We start from the raw sequence: 8991 nt of genomic DNA, 5'->3' as shown, positions 1-8991 counted from the left end.
ACCCCCACCCTTAGTATCTGCAGGACCACTGTGCAACACACATGCACAAGCTTGGCCTCAAATAGCAAAAAATTCGGCAATGAGCCAGCCTGATGGCTTGATGCTGCGGAGGACGGGGAGAGAGAGAGAGAGAGAGAGAGAGAGAGAGAGAGAGAGAGAGAGAGAGAGAGAGAGAGAGAGAGAGAGAGAGAGAGAGAGAGAGAGAGAGAGAGAGATGTTTGGCCCAAGTTCCAACTTGCATATGAATGCAATGACCCACTGCTTGAAGAAGTGGGTAGAGCTCGTTTGCAGGTGTGATTCTGTGTGTGTATGTGTAGAGAGAGAGAGAGAGAGGCGTTTGGGAAAAAGTTCCAATTTGCATATAAATGCAATGACCCACTGCTTGAAGCAGTGGGTAGAGCTCGTTTGAAGATGTGACTCTGTGTGTGTGTGTGTGTGTGTGTGTGTAGAGGGGGAGAGAGAGAGACGTTTGGGCCCAAGTTCCAACTTGCATATGAATGCAACGACCCACTGCTTGAAGCAGTGGCTAGAGCTTGTTTGAAGGTGTGACTCTGTGTGTGTGGGGAGAGAGAGAGAGAGAGAGAGAGAGAGAGAGAGGAGCCGTTTTGTGCATTTCAGTGGCATACCTCTCTCTCTCTCTCTAGAGAGAGAGAGAGGAGCCGTTTATACCTCTCTCTCTCTCTCTCTAGAGAGAGAGAGAGGAGAGAGAGAGAGGAGCCGTTTTGTGCATTTCAGTGGCATACCTCTCTCTCTCTCTCTCTCTCTCTCTCTCTCTCTCTCTCTCTCTCTCTCTCTCTCTCTCTCTCTCTTTGTGTGTGTGTGTGTGTGTGTGTGTGTGTGTGTGTGTGTGTGTGTGTGTGTGTGTGTGTGCGTGTGCGTGTGTGTACCGCACGATTGCAGAGCTCACTGGCCGAAGGAAGCAGTGATTAGCACAAGGAGGAGGGCTCAAAATCCCTCCCCCCATTATATGAGTATATATGAGTCATGATTTTTTTTTCCTAGCAAAGCAATGAACTTTATATAAACAGAAGAAGAGAGAAGACAAAATTACAGCAGTGACATCATACCCTACATGACTCTCATGTTCAAGACGATACCCAAGGAGACTCTCCCTCTTTATAAAACATGATACCCGACTGTAATGCCAACCTAGATCAGATACAAAACAATTTTTACACCCCATCAACATTTAAAGAGTTGATCATTTCCTGGACCTTTTCCATGAAGTCTCCAGCTTTGGAGACTGCCTCATAAGCCTCCTGAGTAGCTTCCCAATTAGCAGCCAACATATTCTTAATTTCCGTAGGTTTCCTCTTGTTGATGGGAAACTCCAGATCCTCCTCATCCATCTCCATGTGTACTTTCTCTGCATCTTTGGTAATCTTGTTCCTTAGATAGTAGATGTTGACTTCATTGATTTTCAGTTTGTAAACCTACAAATTGAAATCCACAAAGAGAGATCTCATGATGGAAGTGTTAAGCCTCAATAAACACATAGTTGTTTCTCAATTTCCAAATGATCCTCAAGAACTTAGCCCTCGTGCGTTTCCAGTAGCAGGTCAAGATGCTTACAGAATCTCCTAGAAGAAGTTGTCTCCACGGGACTGGCTTTTTAAGGATGGTTCTAATAGGGGACAAAATGACTTCAGATTGCAGATAGTTTATAAATAAGTAACACATTGATTCTACCAATGATATGCATCTAAAGCAGATTTCGGAAGATAACCCTACATTTAAACTTTTATCCCCAGTCCATAGGGCTTTATGGAGGATGAGCCATAGAAGGACCGATTTCTTAGGTTGAATTGTCTTATCCCACAATTTCTTGAACTTGAACATCCATTGTCTCCTGTCTAGACTTACATTCCACCGACTGTTTATAATAATCTGTAACAGAGGGCTTAGTTCATTGTATCTCATATGTGGATGTTGCAGCTTATAACCCACTTTCCATCCAAAAGCATTAAGAGGGACTAAACCTTTGTGGGATAGCTTCCATAACTCAAACCTAGGAAGTATTTCCATTCTGGATAGCATGAGTGTTAATTCCCATGGATGGAGGAGAAACTATAGCAGCAATTCCTCAACTGATTTCCACCTATAAAGCTGAGCATTCCACAGTACTCCACATGTGGTTACTCCTTTCTTGTGACATCGAAGTGCAGTCCTTATTTGATTATTAGTAATCGGGGTTAGGGGGGCAAGAGGCCACCAAATGGAGTCATATTGACGATACAATGGGGAATAGCCCTGCTAGTAAGCCAGAATACCAAAAGATTTTCCCAAGACCTATTCCAAGCTCCCCATAATGAGGTTAACAAATCAGACTCTTTTGCCTTGATGGGGAAGGGCCAAAGAAGATAGTGACCCAATTTAGGTTCTGCCATTGCTTTGATTTCTCCAGCGAGAATTTGATGAGCTTTCTGAACAGGAGAAGGGCCCATTCTTGGTTAGTGTCTTCTAGGGCTCAGTGAGCAGTTTAACTGCAATTTTGTATGCCCAATTGTTCACATTTTTTATACCCAATCCCCCTTTATCTACTGGTAAATAACAGATTTCCCATTGAACTTTAGCGGCTAATTTTTTAACGGATCTCCCCCCTAGAGGAAGCTCCTACAATACTTATTAATGATGCCAAGATCCTTGAGACTCCTAGAGAGATCCTCTCCATTTACCTTAATTTCTCGTAGGGAGATGATGTCTACTGGATTATCCGAGACCCAAGCCCTAATTTTGCTGGATTTAGCAGGATCAGTCATACCCTTAATATTCCAGTTTAGGACTTCCATCTATGCGATCTTTTGTGTCCTTTTTAGCTTTCCCTGATGGGGACTTGTTCGCTTTCTGAGTGGCTTGATCCTGGGCTCTTTTATTATCTTTTTGAATGTCCATGGGTACGGGGGTGGGGTGGGGAGGTGGGGAACATTCTCCTTGTTGGCAATATTGGGTTGGGGAGAGTCCAAGTTGAGGTCTATGAGAATGTCAGCATCCATTTTGTTAACATGGGCTTCAAGCTCAGAGGGTAGCGACTCTTCCGACATCAGATTCTGACACTTCCAACTCTTGAAAGTCGTTATCGTTAAAGCCCTGTAAGGGAGCCAGAACAAAGAACGATGCTTGTCCCTACCCTTGTCATTGTTCTGTGGAGCAGGTTTGCCTCTGTTGTGTGTTACCGTGGTGAAACCACTCGATTTCCCTTCTTTGCCCTGATCAGTTTTCTCTGAAGTTGCAGCTTGAGGGGCAGGGGAAAATTTGATAGGACAATTTTCTTACAAAATGAGATTTGTCCCCACAATGGAAGCAGGTATTAGGTAGATATTTGTATGATATCTCTTGCTCAAACAGCTCTCCATTATTAGTATAAATGTCAATGGACGTAGGAAGGTCTACAGAAATGTCCATTTCAATTAAGACCTGAGGATGTCAATATGGAATATAGTTGGCCTTCTGTCTTTCCCCTAGGACATTTCCCAGTGGAGTACCTATTTCAACCAAGTGAGCATGATAATGCATCAGGGGATTGGGAAACTCCACCGGGTAGTTAACTAGGGCAGAGCGATCAAGGTTGAAGTCTTTATTCTAGTGAAAAAGACTCAAGGGAGAAGACCGAATTACCCATTGTCCATGATTGAGAATGAAAAATGCCATCTCTACATTTTTGAATACAAACAGATAATGACCCTTGGGTAAAGCCTATATTTTTTCTACTTTTGCAGCCAAAGTACACCATTGTGATCTAATCCAGCTTTTTAGGATGTCTACAGGCGGACGTGGACCAACTAGTAGACCGATGAGGGCTCGCTCTTCTAAATCTTTCTATTTCTTTCTTATCTGAGAATCAGGTAATGTAACATGAGGCTTACCCCTATTACTTGGCGCAGGGCCTCCTACAGAAGCTCCTTGGCTTTCTCCCCGAGAAGGTCCTTGGGCAATAGATCCTGCTCTGCTGGTGGGGGCCTGGGCGATCAATTTCACTATTTCTTTCTGCTGAATTTTTGAGATGGAATGTCGCGAGGGGGCTCCATCTCCACCTGCAGTAATGGAAGCTTTGACTCATTGGGCTAGCCCTTGAGGGAGCGCTTGAAGAACCTCTTGAAACAGGGAGGGTTTGAATGTATGTTCTATTCCGGGTGTGTTAGGCAGTACTAACTTCGATGGGGAAGATGATTAGACTAGTGCCATGCATTGCGGGATTGGGGGGCATTAACTTGCGGGGTGTTAGTCATGATGAGGGGGAAGGGACGTAACCTCAAAGGTTACACCCTAGACTAGTGCATGAAACCTTCTCTTTAAACCATCGTTAGGTTAGGGTTAGCATTGCTGAGCACTTTCGCCATCCTCACCTCAATTCATGGATTTGGTCCTAGGTTTTTGTGATGATAGATATCTCCACCATTGGAAGCAGTGGGAAGTTATACTAGTATCTTAAAAAGTGGTTGCAAAATAAAAAATGCACACACACTTAACGAACTTTGACATGTTTAATGCCATGTCTCACACATCCACTCACTAAGATCGATGTGTCACAAATCCACTGACTAAGATCGAACAGTTAGGAAAAGGTCAAACAAGAGATAAAATCACGAGGCTTGCCAATGAAAATTATTGTGCCATGACATGTAAAGCCGTGCTCGAAAAAAACTTTTTCCAACACTAGATTCTACATAATTAAAACCCCACCAATGATCAGCACGTCCACGGTTAACCATAAATCCAAAATTGTTCACCTGAGCCCAATCTCATCCATGCATCAATAGTCACACATACACTCACAGGATGTTAATCAAGGCCCCATTAATTTTCATCCAGACACTACAAAACATTGCATCAGTAGCTGATTCCAAGAAGTGCAGAAGAGATCGACTTTCCATTTATAAAGATGCTAGGCTGGCCATTTCTCATAAGATAATTGGGCTCCCATCACTTGGCACCAGAAATAAGTGACGTTCCAACACCAAAAATCACAACCATAAGCATGCAAAAACAAATAGAACCTTCACACCCGCACGGGTCTTTTGACGTCTAGGCACCACAATCGTCAACCACTCTCTGCCTTGAATGCAAAAACCAGCATTGCAAAGGCATCATCAAATTGATTGAACAAAAAAAAATGGCACCATGCAGAGACAGACTTCATATCAAGCATAAGTCACTAATGAACCAGAGGCAGCCTGAACCACCCAAACAAATGCTCCACAAAACCCGCCTCTCATTTTTTATCCCAACTACAAATCCCTCAATTTACTTGCAAGATTCACAAGAGGTGGAAAAAGGCTACGATTGACATTAAGAGGCAAAAGACACCTATAAGGTCCAAGGAAGATTGCATAAAAACCTTCACACATAAGGAAATTACCCAACATATTCCACAGTTTAAAGAATTTACCCGACATTTTCCACAGAAAGACACACGCTGGAAACAAGAGATCTTTCCATGACAAGTGCAAGAAGATTAAGAAGTTTAGAAGAACATGGACAGCTTGTGATGAATATATTTGTTTTTGCTCCCAAGCTTGTTATCTAAAACAAAACACAACTCAATCAATTCATGCAACATTTGACGCACAACGTTTGTTGATGAGTGCATTAGACCCAAGAAATTGCTTTTCAACTCGACATGCTGGCCATAAAAACACCCAAAACAAAAAAACCACCATAGATGTTTGTGATACAAAAAACACATTGGCAGTGAACATTCCACTTCTCCATGGCGATCATAGCATCAAAGAAGTCACATATAACCATACTGTTTTTAACTTAGTACCATGAGATTAACTGTGTGCAATCTCTCTTTACTCAAATGAGAGTAGTCCACTCCTCTACTTTCACGTTGTTGGGAAAACAAGAGCAAGGGGCACCTTTATAGCAATGTCTCCCAAGAGCGTTGAAGACACAAGATCAGCACCACAAACGGTATCAAAAGAACCTCAACAAAATCACAACTCAAAGACAAGTGATCTCTTGGGAATTTACCAGCACACGCCCACCCAAAAGACCACCATGAAAATTAGGAAGCACTTACCCTGGCATGGATTTACAGCACACGCCGACCAATGCACTTGAGAGAAAGAGCTTTCACCTTTACCAAAAAACCCTTCAAAAACACAATTTTGAAGTGTAAACACATCTCCAAACAAGAGAGCTTCCACAACCTACCATACACCAAACTGCCTGCAAGATGCCATATCTTGTGCGCTGTGGGAAATAAACTGTATCTCCCAAACCACAACTCCAAAAGGGATTCTTTCAAGCCTCAAAATTTCTCTGAATTTTCTACAACAAAAACTTTGAAGACCACAAATTTCAAATCTATGTACCTCTATGTGCAAAATTGGCGCAAACAGCAAGTTGCCATGGCCCGACTACGCGTAGGAAGACTAGTCGAGGGCAAAAAACTGCATCCAAAAGCATCAAGAAGCCACAACGACCCAAAACCTACAAATTTCTGATATTTGACTGAACTTTTTTAAGTTTGTACATGATTTTTAGTTATATACAAGTCTCACTTCAAAAAACTCACTCACGGGCACTTACACTAGCCCGACAATTGTCACTAAACTAGCGACTTGCAGTGCATGTACATGTGCTTGCTAAAGCAAGCTAAAAACCCCACAAAAATAAAGCCTGCACACACTTTTGACATCGGGTTTCATGTCCATATGTACAAATTAACAAAAAATGGGGTTCTCAAAATGCGTGTAACATAGTTTGCCAAACCCCCCGTCTGCTAGAGCATTCATGCTCAGCAGTAGACTATGCAAAATCTTATGTACAAAGATACATCATGTACAAAGGAATCAGCACCATGTACCCTTACCACGATCAAATGGAAAAGTATTATCCCTTGCATCCATCGTGCACACATAATTGAATCCTTCAAAGTCATAAGAACAATCATCAATCACTAGTGAGCTCCAACCATCAACGTACATGTCATACAAATCAAAATACCATGGATAAACGTTCTCGCCATCATGAGATGTATCACTCACATCAAGCCAAGACAAAACATCTACTATATCCATGTCATCATGGCTGTCCCAACTTTCCAAGCTACAATCCTCTTCAACATCCACACATGCATGTGAGGTTTTCATAAGCTTCTTCACCCTTGACAATGCATGACACACCCTGACTTGCATCTCCTCATCCATATCAACTTGTGGATCATCAAATCCCCAATCAAGACTACCATCATCATACTCATAGGTCTCATAAGCATCACTTTCACTACATGCCATCTCTTGAGCATAACTAGTGAGCAAACATGAATCCCAACCAATGTCACCAACACCAATCTCAACATCCCAAACGGGTCCACATGCCCACAAGTCATTAGGATACCATGTCAACTCATAAGATGGAGGATCAAAAACATTACCAATGATGTCAACATGCGTGTCATTTGTATCACAAGTAAGAACATCCATAGGCACATAATGCAAACACATAGAGCTAGATAAGGCCTTAACTTTATGAGCATCCATACATGGAACTAAGTCAGCCATATCATTGCCCTCTTTGTCATACATGCACTCCAAGGTTCGTTCTTTCACAATATTGCTTGCACACAACTCCTCATCAATATCTACATCATCAAGAGAGAGAACCTCATCTTCTACATCTGACTCAACCTCATTAGCATTGCTAAAATCATCACTAGTGACATAAGAGCTCTTGTGTGAAATGCATGCAGAAGTAGACAACTGATTGACATCTTCCTTGCTTCAAGAAATCAACAATGCCTTTCACACCCAAAAAGTCAATGCAAGCAACTTCAATGCCCAAACATCCTGGAAGGGTACCAATGAACAAGAACTTCTCTTCCTTTGCATCCAGAACCATATCCTCAAGAACCTCTAGCTCTTGCTTGAGAGAGAAAAACCTCATGTAATTCTAGCCTGCTTAGCTTCAATTGTTTCATAGCATCATTCATCCTCGACAAGGCATCACTGAGCTTCACCGTGGCTGCAATTTCATGTATAAACCATCCAAATTGAAGGTAACTCAAGCCAACAATCCAATCAAACTTGTATATTGAAGGTCACTTGAAGCAACTCCTCGGTGGTGGCGGGCACCAAAACACTGTTGGGAAAACAAGAGCAAGGGGCACCTTTATAGCAATGTCTCCCAAGAGCGTTGAAGACACAAGATCAGCACCACAAACGGTATCAAAAGAACCTCAACAAAACCACAACTCAAAGACAAGTGATCTCTTGGGAATTTACCAGCACACGTCCACCCAAAAGACCACCATGAAAAGTAGGAAGCACTTACCCTGGCATGGATTTACAGCACACGCCGACCAATGCACTTGAGAGAAAGAGCTTTCACCTTTACCAAAAAACTCTTCAAAAACACAATTTTGAAGTGTACACACATCTCCAAACACGAGAGCTTCCACAACCTACCATACACCAAACTGCCTACAAGATGCCATATCCTGTGCGCTGTGGGAAATAGGCTGTATCTCCCAAACCACAACTCCAAAAGGGATGCTTTCAAGCCTCAAAATTTCTCTGCATTTTCTACAACAAAAACTTTGAAGACCACAAATTTCAAATCTATGTACCTCTATGTGCAAAATTGGCGCAAACAGCAAGCTGCCATGGCCCGACTACGCGTAGGAAGACTAGTCGAGGGCAAAAAACTGCATCCAAAAGCATCAAGAAGCCACAACGACCCAAAACCTGCAAATTTCTGATATTTGACTGAACTTTTTTAAGTTTGTACATGATTTTTAGTTATATACAAGTCTCACTTCAAAAAACTCACTCACGGGCACTTACAGTAGCCCGACAAGTGTCACTAGACTAACGACTTGCAGTGCATGTACATGTGCTTGCTAAAGCAAGCTAAAAACCCCACAAAAATAAAGCCCGCACACACTTTTGACATCGGGTGTCATGTCCATATGTACAAATTAACAAAAAATGGGGTTCTCAAAATGCGCGTAACAACGTATACATTCAAGGCATGCAAAAAGCATGA

The 8991-nt window shown here is 42.3% G+C and overlaps 1 pseudogene; it reads right to left on the bottom strand.

The window, feature by feature from the left end:
• Positions 1 to 1172: 1172 nt before the first annotated feature.
• On the bottom strand, positions 1173 to 7845 carry LOC147460632 (uncharacterized; annotated as a pseudogene).
• Positions 7846 to 8991: the final 1146 nt, after the last annotated feature.

This window comes from Adiantum capillus-veneris, chromosome 3, assembly GCF_014529385.1.
Source record: "Adiantum capillus-veneris isolate H3 chromosome 3, ASM1452938v2, whole genome shotgun sequence".
Lineage (NCBI taxonomy): Eukaryota > Viridiplantae > Streptophyta > Polypodiopsida > Polypodiales > Pteridaceae > Adiantum > Adiantum capillus-veneris.
The sequence above is the reverse complement of the archived record's forward strand: the minus strand, read 5'-3'. Positions and strand labels throughout refer to the sequence as shown.